This window comes from Scyliorhinus canicula, chromosome 9 (assembly GCF_902713615.1).
Source record: "Scyliorhinus canicula chromosome 9, sScyCan1.1, whole genome shotgun sequence".
Lineage (NCBI taxonomy): Eukaryota > Metazoa > Chordata > Chondrichthyes > Carcharhiniformes > Scyliorhinidae > Scyliorhinus > Scyliorhinus canicula.
In genome coordinates this window covers 13,555,765-13,577,624 of record NC_052154.1, presented here as the reverse complement: position 1 = coordinate 13,577,624, position 21,860 = coordinate 13,555,765, and the positions used below count along the sequence as shown (strand labels likewise).

Below are 21,860 nucleotides of genomic sequence, written 5' to 3'. Positions count from 1 at the left end.
TTTCTTCTTTTCAGTCAGTTCGAGATCCTTTCACATTCCATCCGTGTCAGCGGACTGCGCTGATCTTCTGAACCAAGTTGCGTTGAATTGTAGGCAGGTTTACGCTGTGGGCTCAAGGGATAGACTGAGCTGGTCCCAAACTCATTTTGCATTGGTCCCCGAACAGGCAGCCAAGAGAGGAGAACGTTCCGCGTCAGCCTGGATTAGAAGTTCGGAAAAACCTAATCCAATCTTTTGCTCTTCAAGTCACTTGAAAAGGCTTCGTAGCCAGGAACATTGCAACAGGAGGAGGCCATTCAGCCCCTCGAGTGCCGTTTCACCATTCAGTTGGACACTGGCTGATCTGTATCATAACTCCACTTGTCCAACCTTGGCACCGTAACCCCTAAAGCCCTCACTGAACCAAAATCTGTAAATCACAGGAGCTTTCAAGGGGACGTCGACTCAGAATCTTTTGCAGAAAGGGCAGCACGGTAGCATTGTGGATAGCGCAATTGCTTCACAGCTCCAGGGTCCCAGGTTCGATTCTGGCTTGGGTCACTGTTTGTGCGGAGTCTGCACGTTCTCCCCGTGTGTGCGTGGGATTCCTCCGGGTGCTCCGGTTTCCTCCCACAGTCCAAAGATGTGCAGGTTAGGTGGATTGGCCATGATAAATTGCCCTTAGTGTTGGGTGGGGTTACTGGGTTATGGGGATAGGGTAGAGGTGGACCTTGGGTAGGGTGCTCTTTCCAGGAGCCGGTGCAGACTCGATGGGCCAAATGGCCTCCTTCTGCACTGTAAATTCTATGATAATTCTATGAATTCCAAACTTCTGATCAACACTGCTCAATTCGAATAAGGTGAAGGACATTCGGTGCAGCGCTATGGGTCATAGTAAGTCTTTTTAATAACCTGGGCCGTGTCTCACACTGCCTGTGACACAGGACGTCAATAACCAAAAGGGAACAACAGGCTAAGTGAGTCTTTGCTGTGCTTTTCATATTAAATATTCATTCACAGAAAGTGAAACAGATAGAGCAATTGTTTTTTAAAAAAAAATCAAATATGTTTAGCCCTGATTATTAGGTTAAAAGAACATTTTGCCCGTGAGTTTCTTTTGACTGTTTAGCAATGGTGTTAATGACAGAGGAAATTAGATATGTATCAGCTGTGGTTTGGATGAAGATTCCTACAGTTATGGAGGAATTTTTAAATGCATTAATCAACCTTGTAAGTGGATATCCTGCCATGTAGCTCCCTTCCTCAAAGTATCTACCAAGGCATCAGATTTCTTCTCTCGTACCCACAACACCCTACATTTACAGTCTACGCTTCGGTGCTCCTTTTTTCAAAAATTAGATTTCCTTTTTGCCCCTCGTGAAACAATATTAAGAAAAGAGGCAATGGTTCTGTGCTCAAAATAGGCTTGCTTCAACTACATTGTTTACATGTAGCAACACAGCTTCCATTTCCTGTCAGCCCCATCATATATCTCCAAGCAAGAAGATTGGGGCCCAATTACAACCTGATATCTAATCAATACACAGCTTATTCCTAGAGCAGGAAGTAAGAGAGTAGGCCCTTGGGAACCAGGGTTCAAATTACTCTACTGTCAATTCAAGATAGCAACTAATGATAGTAAAATACGTCTAAAAGGGGGATGGGCAGTCCAGCTGTCTCACAGAGCACTTAATCCCAAAACGACTTCCATCTCAATATTACCTCTGTATTCTAAGCCCTTTCTGATATTCTTCGGAGGAGCGTGATAATTCTCTTCAAACTACTTCACCGTGCCTATTAAAAAATGTGCAGTGTCTCATGGTTATTCGTCAATTGAACTCCCATCATCTAAATGTAAAAGGTATTGGATAATCCAGTTTGGGCAAATACTGTATCGCTTTAAAAACAAGTAGCAAAATAATGATGACAAACTTCCTGTTGTATTCATTTCCCTGTGTCGGTAGAGAGCCTTGAGCCCACCAGAGTGAGCGTACCCGATCAAATTATGCACACTCTTAACTTTGCCTCACCCCTGCATTATTGTCTGCATTGTCATTGATGTGGTCATGGGTTCAAGTCCCACTCCAGAAGCTCGAGCACAAAATTCTGGCTGACTCTGCATTGCAGTAGAGGGGGAGTGCAGCGCCGTTGGGAGCGTTGGGTTGTAAGACGTTTTCTCTTGGGGATTAGATATTAAAACTGAAGCCCGTATTTCTGCGGAGTGGTGGAGACTCCGTGAATCTTCTAAAATGGTGAGAGGGACTCAGCTCCGGAAGTCTCACCGCCCCATTTCGACAGATCCCATTTGTACCAATAGAGGAAAGGGGACAGTGTGTCACTCACACAGGAGGGAAACCTGAACTCAGTGGGGCCATTTGAACTCAGTGTTAACAGTCTGTCTGTGTCAGCAAGAGGTAAAGGAAAACTCTGTTCTCGCAGTTACAATAGCTGTTTGTTGTTTGCACATTCTCCCAATATCTGCGTGGGTCTCAACCCCGCAAACTAATGATGTGCAGGGTAGGTGGCTAGGCCATGCCAAATTGACCCTTAATTGGGAAAAAAAGAATTGGGTACTTTAAATTTATTTAAAAAGCAATAGTTGCTTGTTGACATTGAACAGGATATGCCACCCTATTAGGAGCTCCAACGCTGGCGGTGGGCGGCCCAGAATCAGCGTCAGGCAGACAACGAGGTTGCTGCCCAACGCCAATCCCATTCCTATGCTCGAGTTCCCTGCTGGCATCGGGATTGAGGTCCATGTCCCGCACCCTGCGCCAGTGTGAGATGCAGATGGATCTATTTGTATCTTATTAACAGGCTGGACATCATGGGCGGGATTCTCCAACCCCTCCGCTGGGTCGGAGAATCGCCGGGGGGGGGGGGGGGGGCGGTGTGAATCCCGCACCGCCGCTCCGACGCCAGCTGCCGAATTCTCCGGCGTCGGCTTTTTGGCGGGGGTGGGGGTCACGTTGTGCTGGTCGCGGGCCGTTGGCAGTGCCCCCCCCTCCGGCGATTCTCCGGGCCCCGATGGGCCGAGCGGCCGCCCGTTTTCGCCCTTTCTCGCCGGCGTGAAATGCACGTGGTCCATACCGGCGGGACCTGGCTCTGAGGGCGGCCTGCGGAGTCCTCGGGGGGGCGCGGGGGTTCCGGCCACAGGGGTGGGGGGGGGGGCACTGTGGCCTGGACTGCGATCAGAGCCCACCAATCTGTGAGCGGGCCTGTGCCATGGGGACACTCTTTCCCTCCGCGCCGGCCTTTGTAAAGCACCACCGTGGCCGGCGCGGAGAAGAAACCCCCTGCGCATGCGCCAGAACATGCTGGTGCTGCCACGCATGCGCCAACTCACGTCGGCCGGCGGAGGCCGTTAGGAGCGGTTATTGGGTTATGGGGATAGGGTGGAAGTGTGGGCTTAAGTGGGTCGGTGCAGACTCGATGGGCCGAATGGCCTCCTTCTGCACTGTGTTCTATGTTATATGTATGAAGTCCTTAGTTCTTAAATAATTAACTGTTTTTTATTGGTGTTATGAGCAAAGGTTTGTATGTTTTTATAAGGAATGAAGAACTTGAGGTGCTTTTAAAGCTACAGAAAGACTTTGCTGAATGCTGGGATTTTTAATATAGTGAAGGCTGTAATAGATTTATGTATTTTAATTTTATTTCATCTCAACATGGTTCATGAGGTCCGTCCATGATAGATACCGTGTGCATTGTCATGAAGGGTGCAAGAGTAAAAGGTGATGGGTGGGTTGGCATGAGTCGGTTTTAAGTTGGGGGCTATAAGGGCCTATGGTGGTGGGTAGGGGTCATAGTTGGCATGGAGGATATGAGGGACCATTGGAGTGGGTGGGGAGGCATGTGGTGGTATGGATACAGCATGGAGAGTTGGTATGTGATCGAGGGGGTGTGAGGCCTGATGGTTAGAGGGCATAAACGTTGAGCTAAGTACTGGGACAAAGACCTAGGTGGGCCTTTTAACCAGCCCCTCTTTGGCACTCAGCAGCCGTTGTGGCTGGAGGTGGCAAGCCCAACTCTATCCCAACACATTCCCATCCTGGAATGAGGATTGCACCACTCAGGGGATTTTTTTTCCCCCAGGTTGGTGCGCCAGGTCGGGAAGTTTCCTCACACATGTTACACGGAAGTGAAAGCCATGTCCTGACAGTATTCCCTCTCAGGCGAAAAAACCTATTGGACACCTTTGGAACATGAGCAGAGGAATTATTCCCAGAGTTTAGGACAATGTTTAACCCTCAAGCAACATCAGGAAAAAATGGAGTATCTGCTCCTTTTCCCATTGGGAGCCATTGGAGCAATTGGCTCCGACATTCCAACCGGGGCTGCAGTTCATAAAAGTATTTTATTGGCTGTGAAGTGATTTGGGACATCCCAAAGTAATGAAAGTTGCTATATGAATGCAGCTTCTCCCAGCTTATTCCATTTGACTTTCTTATCTGCAGTCACCATTTCTAAAAGGGCCGCTGTGTTCATTGAGAGAACAAATTGTAAAGCAAAAGCAATCTTTGGGCACAAAATGAGCATGTCAAGATTCCGCATGTGTGCAACATCAGTATGAAGACACTGATGATGAGGGCGCACAACAAATTTTAAACGCAAAAAACAAAATACATTTGGCGGGGGGGGGTTCCCGCTGTTCTCACCAGAGAGGTCATCCAGTCCCACATACGGTGAGCCCCCGCCATGGGTTTCCCAGCCGAGGGGGAGGGGCTGGTGGATTTAACACGATATCCCATTGATAGCGATGGGTCCAGACAATCTTGCCACTGACTGACGCCGGGCTGCCTCCCGTTGCCCAGAAACTTTCCTTGGGTTTGGCGGGGGGAGGGGGGGAGGCAAAATGCCCCCCAATTATCTATTTAGTAGATGGTAGCATTTGCTCTAATGGTCACATTGGCTTTATATCTTTCGGTATTTTGTGCAGTGAAGTCCAAAATCAGCACACACTCATGTTGGTAGGTTCCCCTATTTCTTCGGAGATTACTATCTTTAGCTCCCAGCTACAAATGCGAAAAGTTTATTTGCAGGCCAAGCATGGACAGAAGAGCTTTAAGTAACAACACTATTTATACTTTGAGAGTTTCGGGCTTGACCACTGGACAGTTTAGACATATGTGGTGTCTGCACTAACATCAAGACAATATTTAGAGTCGGGACTAATATAACATTAATTTGAATGTAATATTCATTTGCTGAGGAGCAGGGAGTGAGCGGTAGGTAAATATTAAAATGTACTTTTGACAATGTTGAATTATGAATAGTGCGAGTGCTGTAGAAGTAAATCAATGCTGAGTGAATCAATACTTGTATTGCAACTCCTTCACGGATTGCGCAAACCTTTGGCATAACCTGTGAAGAACTTCAGGGAGAGTCAAGGATGAGAAAAGCCCATCTGACTGACAAAATGTTTGTCTTGTAATATTTCAACTCAACCAGTCTGACATCGGAATGCATATTGGAATCTGCGAATCTCTTCGATTCCACTTACTTGGCAGATTTATCCAAGCGGCCATCATCAATATGGCAAAGGCACTTTCCTGAAATAAATGTTCACTTTTCATGAACTTAAACATGATGGGCAGGTTTCTCCAGTCTCCAGCCGCTTGTCGGTGGGATGTCCCATTGAAGCCACCCCACGCTGTCGGGAATACCCGTGGGCGGGGTCCGCTGCCAGTGGGAAAATTGAATCCTAACGGCTGGAGAATTCTGGCCCAAATCTCTTGTGTTAATGGTCTGATTTAATAAGGACCCCAGGTGATCATATCTATACATAATAATGCCTTCAATGCCAGAAATCTCTTAAATTTCTATAGATTGTAGAGCTTCTTTAGTATTCCTCATTTTGACCCTACATACTAATCATGTCAGTGCTGGCTTGAAGTAAAGTGAAAAGTGAAAATGATCCAAAAATGATTGGTCTGAATTTGGAAATTATTGCATTTTTTCCTTTAATTGACTGATGGGCTAAGAGATTCAGTCCTGGACAAGGCTCGTAGACACTTGGGAATACACCATCTTCAGGTCCCCCCCCCCCCAAGTCACACACCACGCTGATGTGGAACAATATAGTTGTTCCTTCACTGTCACTGGGTCACAATCCTGGAACTCCCTTCCCAACAATATTGTGGGTGGGAAGACATCTCCTTCTGGCCAGCCAGGGTTATTAAATGCTGATGACCATTGAAGAGCTCTCTTTGAAGTTGAACTGTACAGTCTACAGGGGGGGTCATCAGTAGCTTCTCAGAGATAACAAGATACAAGTTTTCCCGAATTGGCCTGGTAGCTTCTTTTGTTGGGGCTCACAGACAGAGATAGGTTTAGCCATTTTTAAGGTCGGTGTTCAGTTTGTAAATTTCAGAAATAGCAATGCACATATACATTATAAAAATATGCAGTCTTAGACCCTCACAATTGTCTGAGGAGTTGTGAATGATGCTGCACTTGGTGAGATGATCAGCGAACATCCCAACTTCTGACCGAATATTGGAGGGAGGGCCATTGATGTAGCAACTCAAATGGTTGGGCCTTGGGCACTACCTGTGAAGAGCTCTAGCAGCAAAGATCTGGGGCTGAGATGATTGACCTCCAACAACCACAACCATCTTCCTTTGTGCTGAGTATGGCTCCAGCCAATGCAAAATCTTCCCCTTAATTCCCATTGAGTTCAATTTAACTAAGTCTCCTCAATGTCATACTCAGTCAAATTCTGCCTTAATGTCAAGTGCAGTCACTGTTACTTCATCTCCGGGATTCAGTTCTTTTATCCATGTTTGGACAAAGGCTAGAATGAGTTCTGGAGCTGGAGGGATGCTGGTGGACCATGAACAAAATATGAGTGATCAGTTAATTGGTGGATAAGTGTCACTTAATAACATCGTAGATGGCACCTTCTGTCATTTATCATTTAAAGTAAATCTGTTTCATAGAGGTACAGCCTTAACCTTGGAATCGTAGAAAGTTTATTTTGCTGCCTTCTGAAGGATCATGAGGATCGGCACACAGGATCCATGGAATCCCTGCAATGCAGAAGGAGGCCATTTGGCCCATTGGGTCTACAGCGACCCTCTGAAAGAGCACTCTATCTAGGCCCACTCCCCTTAAGGGCAGAACAATAGCGCAGTGGTTAGCACTGTGCCTTACAGTGCCAGGGTCCCAGGTTCGATTCCCCACTGGGTCACTGCCTGTGTTGTGACTGCACGTTCTCCCCATGTCTGCGTGAGTTTCCTCCGGGTGCTCCGGTTTCCTTCCACAGTCCAAAGACGTGCAGATTAAGTGGATTGGCCATGATAAATTGCCCTTCGTGTCCAAAAAGGTAACGAGGGTTACGGGAATAGGGTGGAAGTGACGGATTAAGTGGGTCAGTGCAGACTCGATGGGCCGAATGGCCTCCTTCTGCACTGTATATTCTATTTCCTATGTTCTAACCCATCCAGAAAACCACGCGGATTGAGCATGGCCGATCCACCTAACCTACACATCTTTGGGCATTAAGGGACAATTTAGCATGGTCAATCCACCTGCACATCTTTGGACTGTGGGAGGAAAGCGGAGCACCCGGAGGAAACCCATGCAGGCACGGGGAGAAAGTCCCAACTCCACACAGTCACCCCAAGGCCGGAATGGAACCCGGGTCCTTGGCACTGTGAGGCAGCAGTGCTAACCACTGTGACGCACAATATAAGCAGAGATCAAACATATAGCAACATGGTCTATTTGATCCTTGACATGCTGCAGATACTGATCTGCACACTTTTGGTCATGGAAAGTGGGGATTCACTGATGAGGTTGAGGTGAAATGCTGAACCCAAGAAAAAAGATTTTGGGTTGAAATCCATCCTGAGTGGTCGTGTGAAATGGGGGTTGTTAGCCTGACTGCACGTTCTACGCAACCCCTAATATTAGTTTCATTACAGTCAACAGAATTCGATATTGGGAACAAGGTAGAATGGACGGCTGATCAGATTTGGTCTATTTTATGGCACTGACTGTGGTGAGTGAAGACCCAAACATGGAACGGAAGAGAAAATTTACGATGTACACCATAGTGCAATACTTTTGTATTTAACAGTGTTATCAGATCAAAGGTCTCCATTCATTTCTATGACTCCTGTTCTGACATCGAAAGGCCAGAGGGGTAAGTCCCAATGTCAGGATCAACAGCAGCTCCTCAATCCAAGCAATATTTCTAGTGGTGGCCTCTGAACTCTCTGCTGTTGGGTCATCTGGTTAGGGGCTGGTTTAGCTCACAGGGACTGGTTTAGCTCACTGGGCTAAATCACTGGCTTTTAAAGCAGGCCAGCAGCACGGTTCGATTCCCGTACCAGGTGTCGGAATGTGGCGACTAGGGGCTTTTCACAGTAACTTCATTGAAGCCTACTCGTGACAATAAGCGATTTTCATTTCATTTCATTTTCATTTCAACTGTCCAATAAAGGGCAGTCTCTGGCTCTCTAGCAGCAGTATCGAGGCTGGAGGGATGTTCTTAATAATCATCTTTATTAGTATCACAAGTAGGCTTACATTAACACTGCAATGAAGTTACTGTGAAAAGCCCCTAGTCGCCACATTCCGGCGTCTGTTCGAGTACACCGGGGAAGAATTTAGAATGTCCAATTCATCTAACAAGCACGTCTTTTGCGAAGAAACCGGAGCACCCGTAGGAAACCCACTCAGGCACCAGGAGAACCTGCTGACTTCGCACATACAATGACTCAAGCCGGGAATCGAACCCGGGTCACTGGCACTGTGAAGCACCAGTGCTAACCACTGTGCCACCATGGTCCAGGCCCCCTTTCGCTCCAGGTCCCCTTCCTCCAGCCACAGAGCCTCCGAATGGAATGCCCCTCCACCCCATCCTGAGGAAGGCACTGAAAAGCTCACTCCATCAAGCTGGCAGCCTCCCTCTGTGGCAGAAGTGGGCAGGGGAGGTAAAATGGTTCTTAATCGGCCTTTACTTTCCTAAAATGACATCCTGCTCCTTTCTGGGAGATTCTGTCATTCCTGCTGCACATACAATGGCCCAGTGGTGGGGACAGTGTGGGAGAACTCTCCCAACAGAGCTCTGACCCCATGCACCCCCTACGCCATCTCCTCACCCAACAGTAAAGTACCACCCCCCGTTACCGATACCCAAGTTAGCACTGGACCTAATTTGTGAGCATGTCACAATTGGATTACAATCTTTCCTTTCTTACCACGTTGACAGGAGATGAGGGATATCTTTGCCCCTGTACTGTTGACCTAGTTTCACGTGTATTTCTCTGTGGTTTGTGGAGTGGTGCTTTCCATCAGCTGCTCAATGTATTTGCACTAAAAGGTGCAACATGAAATTTACACCAACTGTGTTGGCTTCTGGTAATCAACTGTGGATTATCACTCGATAAACTTGTGGTAAGTATAACCGAGAAATTACTGTTGATGATGTTTGTACGTGAATTCTTGTTGGGTTTGCTTCCCATTCTTCGCGCTTACCATATCGATGCCGATGTTCATTTTCAATCACTTAACATCTCTGCTAAAGTAGGACTGTTCTCAGATAAGATCATCACCTGTAGTTTCTAGGCGTATATAGTTTCTAATAGACTCAGTGTCGATACCATCTTGAACAAACTACATGGGGCATTTTGACCGCCCATGATTCCCGTGACAGTCAACGGCAATGGACTCAAAAGCAAATCGAACATCTCACATCGACCTTCCAGTGAATATTTAGAAATTTAACAGATGCAAGGGCCAATTAAGCAGCCATCCTATCTCAGGGCTAAAATTACGTTTGCTCAAGTGCAATGCCGCATTCCAGAGTGCTCTGATGTATAAGGCAAGGGTGTACAGGAGGTGTGGCTCTGAGGAGCTTGCACTCTTAAAAAACCTTGGGCGAAATTGTGGGCAGTGGTTTGGGCAGTTGGAATGGGCTGAGAATTGGAGTTCCATCTTGTCCTTCACTTTCTGCTCCATTGCTCCAGCCTGTAATTACACTTGTGTGAGAATTATGACCTTAACAGACGGCTCGTTCCTACTTCCATTAAGACAGGACTGCAAGCCAAGTGTTTAATGTAGGCGACAGATTGCCTCTTTTCAGGAAGGCCTGCACGTCCATTCTTTATGTTTCATTCTTGATTTTGTTCATCTTCTCCATAGAACTCTGACAGTGCAGAAGGCGGCCATTCGGCCCATCAAGTCTGCACCGACCCTCTGAAAGAGCACCTTATTGCAGCCCGCTCCCCCACCCTAATCCCATAACCCCACCTAACCGGCACTTTTTTGGACTACGGGAGGAAACCGGTGCACCCGGGGGGAAATCCACGCAGACACGGGGAGAAAGAGCAAACCCCACAGACAGTCATTCAAGGCCAGAGTTGAAGGAGGGTCCTGGGCACTGTGAGGCAGCAGTGCTAACCACTGTACCACTGTAGCCCTAATTCTCAGCTAATTCTTTCAGCTTTGGTCAAGTCACACACTGTGGACCTTGGTGCTTCAGCAAATAGCCTCAATCTCAATGAACAACATACTGCAATTAATGTTTCACTGTCTTTAGAGGTAGACCATTTCTCTGTCAATCTGCAGTAGTTGTGCCATAAAAAAAAGCGGCCTCTTGTGACATTGACCAGGATTCTCCATTCCGAGTCTGCCCTGCATTCACTGCCAGCGAGGATGGTGAATTTGGCCCTCAGCCAAATTTGCTATTCCCTGCATTGGGACCAGAGGTTCCTGCTGGCGTGAATGGACAGAGAATCCCGCCCATCATATTCCAATGATGTGGCTTCTAGAATAACACAAATAGCACAGGTTACACTGTAGACGTTGCCAGTAGTTGCATTTAAGGGGAAACTGGATGAGTACATGAGGCGAAAGCAATAGAACAATATGTTTACTGGTTAGATAATGAAAGGTATGAGAAGGTTCTTCTATGGGGGACTGGTTGGGTTGATTCTGTGCAGTAAATGCCATGTAATAGCTAAAAGCCTAAATATTAACATTTCCAACAATCAAATAAGTTACCTCAGTTTCTGCCAATCCTATTTATCAAATGGAGGAACACAGTACTTTTATATACAAACAGGAAGGAAAACAGTGGTAATTATATTTTGAAAACCGTGGGCGGGATTCAGCTATAATCGGCAGGGCGGGCAACTCCGGCGGGACGGAGTGGTGTGAACCACTCCAGCGTAGGGCCGCCCCAAAGGTGCAGAATCCTCCGCACCTTCAGGGGCTAGGCCCCTCCCAGAGCAGTTTGTGCCCGCCGGCTGGCGGGAAAGGGGCTTGGCGTCTCGCCATCCGGTGCCGAAGGGCCTCCGCCAGCCGGCGCGAGTTGGCACATGTGCGGGAGCGCCAGCGTGTGCTGGCATCATCCCGGCGCATGCGCAGAGGTCGCCGGTGCGGAACAATAGAGTTCCCCCACGGCATCGGCCTGCCGGTGGATCAGTGGGCCCCGATCGCGGGTCCGGCCACCGTGGGGGCACCTCCCGGGGCCAGATCCCCCCGCGCCCCACCAAGAATCCCGCCCGCGCCGCCAGGTCCCACTGGTAAGGGACCTACTCCAACTTACGCCAGCGGGGCTGGAAAAAATGTGCGGGACTTCGGCCCATCGCAGGCCGGAGTATTCGGGCAGCCCCAGGGCCCATTGAGACACGCCGGTCCCCGCCATTCTCCGAGGCGGGCGGCGCGATTCACGGCGGGCCGATTTTTGGGTGGCAGGAGAATTTGGAGGACGCCGGGGGTGGGATTCACGCCGACCCCCGGCGATTCTCCGACCCGGCAGGGGGTCGGAGAATCCCATACCTTTTATAGATCTGGGGACCTGCAGATGAATCGAGGAGTACTGACTAGGCGACACCAAGCTTGATTTCTGAAACATGTTGACGACGATTGATGCCCACAAGTGACTCACTCACAGCCATTGGACCATGGTGGAAAATCCTCATCTACATAAATGGAATAATACATAGAAACCTGCCTTGTCTGTACACATTATAATTACCAGATAGAAAAGTCAGATTTCTTTACATTTATGTGATGGTCATAGCTTTACCCCGATGATTTGTAATGTCATCTGAGCAGTTTATAGTTGCCAAGTTGTTATGTTCCTGTTATAACCTGCCTGCTTGTGTTATACAAAACAGTTGGAATCAGAGGAGGACCATCAGGCTTAAAGATATTGTAGAGATTGGTAAGGGAGAGGTAGTAGAGAGATTTGAGGATGAGAATTATATATTTAATAGATTGGGGGCAGGGGAAAATAGTGAAATTTTGAAACTCCTCTGCTTTAACTTGCCTGCTTACCACTGGCTGGGGACTAATGACAATCCCACAATCCTGTGGGAGTATGAGCTTCCCCAATGAGGAGGGGGGGGGGGGGGGGAGGGGAGAAATCATTAGCAGACTCCCTGCATAAATAGAGCTGGCCAGTTTGGAACCACCAGAGAGTGAGAGAGGAGTGAGCAGCAAGGGAAGTTGCTGCTGTTGTATATATATATATGTTATTGTCAATAAATGTTATTTCTTTGTATCCTGATAACTCGTGCTGAATTCTTCGTGGCCCTCACAAAAGTTCCCAAAGTCCCAAGTGCGTGAATTCAAATCCTGCCATAGCATGGACTCAATAAACCTGGGACAGAATCTTATGTTGCTTGGGCGGGCGCGTGCCACAATGTCATCGCGCACTCACGCATTATTCTGGTTGACAAATATGCACGAGGGTCGGAAGCTGACAATCAAACTGGTTTAGCACAGGGCTAAATCGCTGGCTTTGAAAGCAGACCAAGGCAGGCCAGCAGCACGGTTCAATTCCCGTACCAGCCTCCCTGAACAGGTGCCGGAATGTGGCGACTAGCGGCTTTTCACAGTAACTTCATTTGAAGCCTACTTGTGACAATAAGCGATTTTCACTTTTTTCAAACAGAAAACTGAGCCCATCGAGGGGCAGGTTATACACGATTTTACGTGACCTGTCTGCTGTACCGGCTGTTGGGTGGGCTGATTGGTCAGGCGGCCTTTAGCTTCAACCTCGGCCCAGTGGAGGGGCGAAATGTCACGGCTGAAATATAATTTGAAGAAGGTGTTTGAGGACTGTGGCTTGTGTTTGAACGTGCTGCCTGGACACTCTTTGTGTAGATTATCGAAGGCAGTTTGTTTTCTTTTACAGGTCTGCAGCTGCCTGAGACAGATCCACAGATGCTGTCCCCCTAAGGGAGCCCGTTGGAAACGGCAGCCCGCATGCACCATTTTCTCAGTGCCTCCCCTCCCTGGCAACGCTGAAACCTTCGCAAATCAGCCGGAAATCATGTTCCGGGTCTGACCGCGGCTGGACGAGCATTCTGCTCCTGCTTCCAGTCTCGCAGAGTGTGAGCAACCGACCGGCAAAAAACTCAGGCCCTGGTAATTTGTGCATCAGCTGCAGAAATTGGCAATAAAGGTGATCAGGTTATTGTAAAAACCCAAATAAAACCTGCACCCTCAGCTAGTCTGGCCTAAAAGCACCGTACGATGCAACTGATTCTTGAAGGTCCTTACGGCGATTGATCGCGCTACCCACATCCCAAGCATAAAACAAGAGAATATCAACAATTTGCCTTTCTCTAGCTTATTTACTGACCCATGGTATTTCACAAACTAGGATATGTACAGTAAACCCAGGAAACGAGTGTCAAGGCTTGGTGTAAGGTGGGGAAGGTGGAGCGATTTTGGGAAGGCGTTGCAGAGAGTAAAAACAAGACAGTTAAACATTCTGTCAGCAATGGTGTGAAAGGCAGGGAGGCAAGTTCAGTACGGTAGCACAAGTGATTGGCACTGTGGCGTCACAGCGCCAGGGTCCCAGGTTCAATTCTGGGCTGGGTCACTGTCTGGTGCGGAGTCTGCACATTCTCCCCGTGTCTGCGTGGGTGTCGTCCGGCTGCTCCGGTTTCCTCCCATAGTCCAAAGACGTGCAGGTTAGGTGGATTGGCCATGATAAATTGCCCTTAGTGACCAAAAAGGTTAGGAGGGGTTATTGGGTTACGGGATAGGGTGGAAGTGAGGGCTTAAGTGGGTCGGTGCAGACTCGATGGGCCGAATGGCCTCCTTCTGCACTGTATGTTCTATGTTCTAAGGTTGACTGGAGCCAGAGTAGGGCCTTCCCTGCTTGTCGGGTCTGGGCAGCGTTATTGACCCTTTTAATCCCATTTTAATTTGATGTTTTAAGTTCCATTTGTGTTTTTTTTTAAGACTGTATCCCTTCAAGGGGCTGCCCCTTTTAATTTGCCCTTCAGTTTATTTAATTTAATTGAATTGTTTTATACAAAACAGTTGGAGTCAGAGGAGGGCCATCAGGCTTAAAGATATTTTCAAGATTGGTAAGGGAGAGGTAGTAGAGAGATTTGAGGATGAGAATTATATATTTATTGGATTGGGGGCAGGGGAAAATGGTGTAATTTTGAAACACCTCTGCTTTAACCTGCCTACTTACCACTGGCTGGGGACTACCAACAAGCCCACAATCCTATGGGAGTATGAGCTGCCCCAACGAGGGGGGGGGGGGGGCGGAGAAATAATTAGCAGACTCCCTGCATAAATAGAGCTGGCCAGTTTGGGTCCAGCAGAGAGTCAGGGGTGAGGAAACCAAACTAGTTAGATAGAGTTAACAGACCAGCCATGAGCTAACTCAATGGCTTGAATAAGCTTGAGGGGCTGAATGGCCTATTCATGTTTATATGTTCTGATGAGCCAGTTTAGATCAGCGATAGCACCTCAGGATTATAAATGATGTGGAGATGCCGCTGTTTGACTGGGGTGAGCACAGTAAGAAGTCTTCCAAAGTCCAACAGGTTTGTTTCACTGAATTCACCTGAAGAAGAAGCAGTGCTCCGAAAGCTAGTGATTTGAAACAAACCTGTTGAATTTTAACCTGGTGTTGTAACACTTTTTACCAGGATTATAAAGTCCTTTATTATCCTTCATCGTAGATTTCAGTGTGATGTGCTTACAGGCAGGCTTGATTAAGGGCAGCCACAACCAATCGAGCAAAGTGTTACTTCAGCATGCAAGCAACAATGGGGTGCCCTCCACTCTGCCTCATGATCGGTGATTTCTAACAGTTGCAGAGCAATAAAGCAAGACACATTCAATCAGTGGCAGAAGCCATCGCTGAATAGCAATAGTAACCTTTAGCTATATTGTGCCAGGGAGAAGCAGAGCTGATGGAAGGAAGCACACAGCCTGAAGAATCCTTTCTCAAACTGGTCACTGTGATCTCTAGCCACAGAGCAGGACACATGTGGCCAGTTTTCCTCAACTGTTCTTATTATTCTGTGTATAATAAGACCAATTTCTACCTGTGAGTGAATAGATTTATGGGCCAATTAACGCCACAGAATTCCACATCTACGGAAACCAATATATCCATTGTTTATTTTGAAGAAGCAGTCTCTCCCCCTCATTATTCAGTCACAAGAACGTAGGGAAATATAAGCCAGAGAAAGGCCGCCATTTGGCTGGTCCTCAACATGGATAACTTCAATTGCCCAGTCCCTTAAATATCCGCCCAATCCTCCCTTCAACGTCCCTGTACCATTTGGCTCCTGGGTAGTCTATTACCACCACTCTCTGCGTGAAGTGTACCATACTGGTGTATTAATGTAGTTACTGGACTAGAAACCTAGAGGTCTGACCCCTTAATCCAGAGGAGGTGTGTTTCAGCCAATGTTTACTGAGGTACACACTTCGGGCTGTGTGACTAACACTGAATGCCTATATTAAATTTCACACATATCACAATTGTAATGAAGCACCTCAGAACGCAACATGACCCATGTAGATAATTTGAATATCATTGCGCTTTCTGTGGTGGCCATTTTGAAATGTTTTGTAATGTTCTTTGAGATATTTCAAGTATATTCATTTTTGCAAAAAAATGTAATTGAAAATTTTAATCCTGTTTAAAAAAAATAATCCAGCAATAAATTAAAAGCTGCTCGCCATGACAGTGAAGTTGCCAGATTCTCGTTAAAAAGCCGAATGGTTCACCCAGGCCCTTTTGGGAAAGAAAGTTGCTGTCTTTCACTATTCCGGCCTATATGTGGGGCAGGATTCTCCATTTGGGAGACATGAGCCGGGATTCTCCGATCCCGCGCCGGGTTGGAATATCGCCAGGGGGCGCGAGAATCGCGCCACGCCGCTCTGACGCCGGGCCGCTGATTCTCCGTGCCTCGATGGGCCGTGTGCCCACCACCGAGTTCGGCCGAGTCCCATCGGTGTGGGTTACGCATGGTCCTACCCGATGGGACTTCGGAGTTCTGGCTGGGGGGGAGATCCGACTCCGGAGGGGGCCAGGCCCGCGATCGGGGCCTACCGATCGGCGAATGGGCTAATTCCATGGGGGGCCCATGTTCCTCCACGCTGTGCCCCTGTATTGCCATATTGCCCGGTGGCCGGCGCGGAGATTGCAAACCACGAGCATGAGCTGGCCGTGGTGCGCCGGCTTTTGAGGGCCGGAGCAGTGGACGGCACTCCGGCACCGTACAAGGCCGCTTGGAAGGGATGAATGCCTGGAGGCCTGGAGGCCCCTTGACGCCATAGTCGCTCGCGCCACTTTTGACTCCAGCGTCAGAACTTTGCCGCGGGATCGGAGAAACCCGGCCATGGAGTGTGATCTAACCATGTGTTCCAGGTGGGATTAGAGGAGTCGTTCCTGGTGCTTGTAGCATCGTCAATGACCCCGCTATCTAATGGCACTCTGTTTCCTTTCGGGCCTCAGCCGGGAATAACCCACCGAGGCCTTGCTCAGTTGCATTTCCTGCACTTAATGAGTCGCCCGACCTCTCAACCTCCTGATGTGACCCCTGGATCCCCCCAATTGCCCCAATATACCTGTTGGGGAAGCCCTCTGGCCCCCCTACCGCTACCGGCAGGGCAACCCCGGGGCCTGATCCCAAGCACAAGCAAAATACCACCTAGACACCTTGGCTCTGTACTGAGGGACACAGTACCACCTGAGCACACTGGTAGTGCCAGGGTGCCACCCTGCCCAGGGGCCTTTGCGCACCTGGGATTCCCCCCCACCCCATGCCATTCCACCTGGTCCCCATTTGTGGTGACGAGTGCTAAATGGCACACTGCTGGGGCCTCCTTGGTTAGGCCGATTGATCCTGTGAGCTGATTAGATCTTGCGTCATCAGAGTTAAATGGGAAGTTAAGCTCACTTAACTCTGCAAGTCTTGGTCCCACCCATCGTGGGCAGGGTCCAGATCACGATGTCTCGCGAGAACTCCTTAGATCTCGCGAGGCATGTGGTGGTCACCACTGTTGTATTGTATATATCGCAAGTGAGGTGTATTACGGTAAGGCTCCTGTACTACAGGTATGGGGGTAGATCCCTACCTGCTGGCTCCGCCCAGTAGGCGGAGTATAAATGTGTGGGCTCACCGAGCTGCAGCCATTTCGGCAGCAGCTGCAGGAGGCTACACATCTCTGCGTAATAAAGCCTTGATTACTCTCTACTCTCGTCTCGTCGTAATTGATAGTGCATCAATTTATTACGCAGAGATTTTACAACGATGGACCTCCGCATCATGCCAGATCGCCTGCAGCTGCACCCTCAAGCAGACAACGCCAAGTCGGCCTTCGCACATTGGCTAGCTTGCTTTGAAGCATACATCGGATCTGTGACAGAACCATCCTCAGAGGCACAGAAACTCCAAATCCTGTATACGTGGCTGAGCTCCGATATCTTTCCCCTCATCCAGGACGCCAGGCACGCTCGATCGCCGCTTTGTTTCTGCACCCCAACGTGCGACCAGTGGGCACCGCCATCTTGCTTGCCTCAGAACACGTGCAGCCCGTGGGCGCCGCCATCTTGCTCGCCTCACAACACGTGCGACCCGTGGGCGCCGCCATCTTGCTTGCCTCAGGACACGTGCAGCCCGTGGGCGCCGCCATCTTTAACGCTCCAGGACCCTGCTCATCGGGCACCTCTTCGGGCCGCTCATCGCCTGCAACTGCCGTCGACCAGCCAGGGGTCTTCCAACACCAGCCGCGTATCGCCTCCATCACGATCGACCAGTCCCGACCGCACAACCTCGTGACCGCGTCGATGACAGTGAAGGTGGATGGGCACAAGACACCATGCCTTCGAGAAGGAGGCCCAAGCCATAGTGGAAGCTGTGTGGCATTGAAGACATTACCTGGCCGGCAGGTGATTCACTCTCCTCACTGACCAACAGTCGGTTGCCTTCATGTTTAATAACACACAGCGGGGCAAGATCTTGAGGTGGAGGATCGAGTTCTCCACCTATAATTACGAGATTTTGTATCGCCCGGTCAGCTCAACAAGCCCCACGATGCCCTATCCCGAGGTACATGTGCCAGCGCACAAGTGGACAGACTCCGGACCCTGCACGACGATCTCTGTCACCCAGAGGTCACCTGTCTATTTCACTTCGTAATGGCCCGCAATCTGCCCTACTCCATTGAGGAAGTCAGGGCTATCACTAGAGACTGCCAGGTCTGCGAGGAGTGTAAACCGCACTTCTACCGGCCAGATCGAACGCAATTGGTGAAAGCCTCCCGCCCCTTTGAGCGCCTCAGCGTGGATTTCAAGGGGCTCCTCCCCTCCACCGACTGAAACACGTGCTTTCTTAACGTGGTCGACAAATACTCCAGATTCCCCTTCGCCATCCCATGCCCCGATAGGACATCTGCCACCATCATCAAAGCCCTCAACACCATCTTCGCTCTGTTCGGTTTCCCCGCCTACATCCACAGCGACCGGGGATCCTCATTTCTGAGCGATGAGTTACGCCAGTACCTGCTCAACAAGGGCATTGCCTCGAGCAGGATGACCAGCTACAACCCCCGGGGAAATGGGCATGTAGAGCGGGAGAATGGGACGGTCTGGAAGGCCGTCCAACTGGCCGTATGGTCCAGGAATCTCCTGGCCTCCCGCTGGCAGGAGGTCCTCCCCGACGCCCTTCACTACATTCGGTCGCTTCTTTGCACTGCGACTAACGAAACCCCCCATGGACGTCTCTTTGCCTTCCCCAGGAAGTCCACCTCCGGGGTTTCGCTCCCAACGTGGCTGGCAGCTCCAGGACCTGTTCTCCTCTGCAAGCACGTGTAGCTCCACAAGGCAGACCCGTTGGTCAAGAGGGTACAGTTACTTCACATGAACCCGCAGTACGCCCGTACCCCGACAGCCGCCAAGATACCCTCAGGGATCTGCGCCAGCTGGGTCCCCACATTCCACCCCCCCTGCCCCGGCGCCACCCTCCCTCACCCCCAGCACATCTCACCACAGACCCCACTCCAGGACGATCCGTCCTCGCCTTGGTCCCACCCGGGGATGAAGATGAGGTCGACACACTCCCGGAGTCACCAGCGACCGAATTGACGCCTGCATTTCCACCGGGACTGCGGCGCTCGCAACGAAGGATCAAAGCGCCCGATCGTCTGAATTTGTAAACTGATGTGTTAGGCGGGTTGGTTTGACGTTGACTGCAACTGGATGCAGGGAAGCTCGAAACAAACGTCTAACACCGGAGATGATCCAACGCGGTTTTATTCAAACTATGAACTGTTGTACATGTTCAGTTGTGGGTTGACACTCTACTAATCCGACTGACGACCTCTTACTGGTTCGACCAGACTTACTAGCTACCACATGGCAATATTGTCCACTGACTTATGCACTCTGACTGTCTCAGGGTCTGGGTCCCGAAAAGAGCGGGAGTCTTAATGCCCTGTGAGCTTTATAGTGGTGGTGTCTTGTCTGGTGATTGGTTGTTCTGTGTTGTGTGTTCATTGGTCATCCTATGTGTCAATCACTGCCTGTCTGCATCTCATTATATACATGAGTGGATATTATGACATAAAATTTTCCTAAAATTTCAAACAACTGCATGCAAATAGTCTTCCACCACCCCCGCTGGACTCTTTTTTTTACAGGGGGTGAATGTGGTAGTCACCACTGCTGTATTGTACAGAACATAGAACATTACAGCGCAGTACAGGCCCTTCGGCCCTCGATGTTGTGCCGACCTGTGAAACCACTCTAAAGCCCATCTACACTATTCCCTTATCATCCATATGTTTATCCAATGACCATTTAAATGCCCTTAATGTTGGCGAGTCCACTACTGTTGCAGGCAGAGCATTCCACGCCATTACTACTCTCTGAGTAAAGAACCTACCTCTGACATCTGCCCTATATCTATCTCCGCTCAATTTAAATCTATGTCCCCTTGTGCTAGCCATCACCATCCAAGGGAAAAGGCTCTCACTGTCCACCCTATCTAACCCTCTGATCATTTTGAATGCTTCAATTAAGTCACTTCTTAACCTTCTTCTCTCTAACGAAAACAGCCTTAAGTCCCTCAAACTTTGCTCATAAGATATTCTCTCCATACCAGGCAACATTCTGGTAAATCTCCTCTGCACCCTTTCCAATGCTTCCACATTGTTCCTATAATCTGGCGACCAGAACTGCACGCAATACTCCAAATGCGGTCGCACCAGAGTTTTGTACAGCTGCAACATGACCTCATGGCTCCGGAACTCAATCCCTCTACCAATAAAGGCCAACACACCATAGGCCTTCTTCACAACCCTATCAACCTGGGTGGCAACTTTCAGGGATCTATGTACATGGACACCGAGATCTCTCTGCTCATCCACATGACCAAAAATCTTACCATTAGCCCAGTACTCTGTCTTCCTGTTACTCCTTCCAAAATGAATCACCTCACACTTTTCTGCATTAAACTCCATTTGCCACCTCTCAGCCCAGCTCTGCAGCTTATCTATGTCCCTCTGTAACTTGTAACATCCTTCCGCACTGTCCACATTCCACCGTCCTTAGTGTCATCTGCAAATTTACTCACCCATCCTTCTACGCCCTCCTCCAGGTCATTTGTATAAATGACAAACAGCAGTAGCCCCGAAACAGATCCTTGTGGTACACCACTAGTAACTGAACTTCAGGCTGAACATTTCCCATTAACCGCCGCTCTCTGTCTTCTTCCAGCTAGCCAATTTCTGATCCAAACCTCTATATCAACCTGAATCCCATGCCTCTGTATTTTCTGCAATAGCCTACTGTGGGGAACCTTATCAAACGCTTTACTGAAATCCATATATACAGTTTTACCCTCGTCCACCTGTTGGTCACCTTCTCAAAGAACTCAATAAGGTTTGACAACCTACCCTTCACAAAACCTTGTTGTCTATCCCTAATCAAATTATTCCTTTCTAGATGATTATAAATCCTATCTCTTATAAACCTTTCCAAGACTTTGCCCACAACAGAAGTAAGGCTCACTGGTCTATAGTTACCGGGGTTGTCTCTAATCTCCTTCTTGAACAAGAGGACAACATTTGCTATCCTCCAGTCTTCTGGCACTATTCCTGTAGACAATGATGACATATAGATCAAAGCCAAAGGCTCAGCAATCTCCTCCCTAGCTTTCCAGAGAATCCTAGGATAAATCCCATCCGGCCCAGGGGACTTATCTATTTTCACACTTTCCAGAATTGCTGACACCTCCTCCTTATGAACCTCAAGCCTTTTTAGTCTAGTAGCCTGTATCTCAGTATTCTCCTCGACTACATTGTCTTTTTCCTGCTTGAATACTGACAAAAAATATTCATTTAGCACCTCTCCTATCTCCTCAGACTCCACGCACAACCTTCCACTACTGTCCTTGACTGGCCCTACTCTTACCCTAGTCATTCTTTTATTCCTGACATAACTATAGAAAGCTTTAAGGTTATCCTTGATCCTACCTGACAAAGACTTCTCATGTCCCCTCTTGGCTCTTCTCAGCTCTCTCTTTAGGTCCTTCCTAGCTAACTTGTAACTCTCGAGCGCCTGAACTGAACCTTCATGTCTCATCTTTACATAA

At 48.8% G+C, this 21,860-nt stretch overlaps 1 long non-coding RNA gene across 1 annotated transcript in view; it reads left to right on the top strand.

Annotated features, from left to right (window-relative positions):
- LOC119971098 overlaps positions 1–21,860 on the top strand; it is a 338,749-nt gene that overhangs the window by 133,470 nt on the left and 183,419 nt on the right. The gene's annotated exons all lie outside the window — the stretch shown is intronic.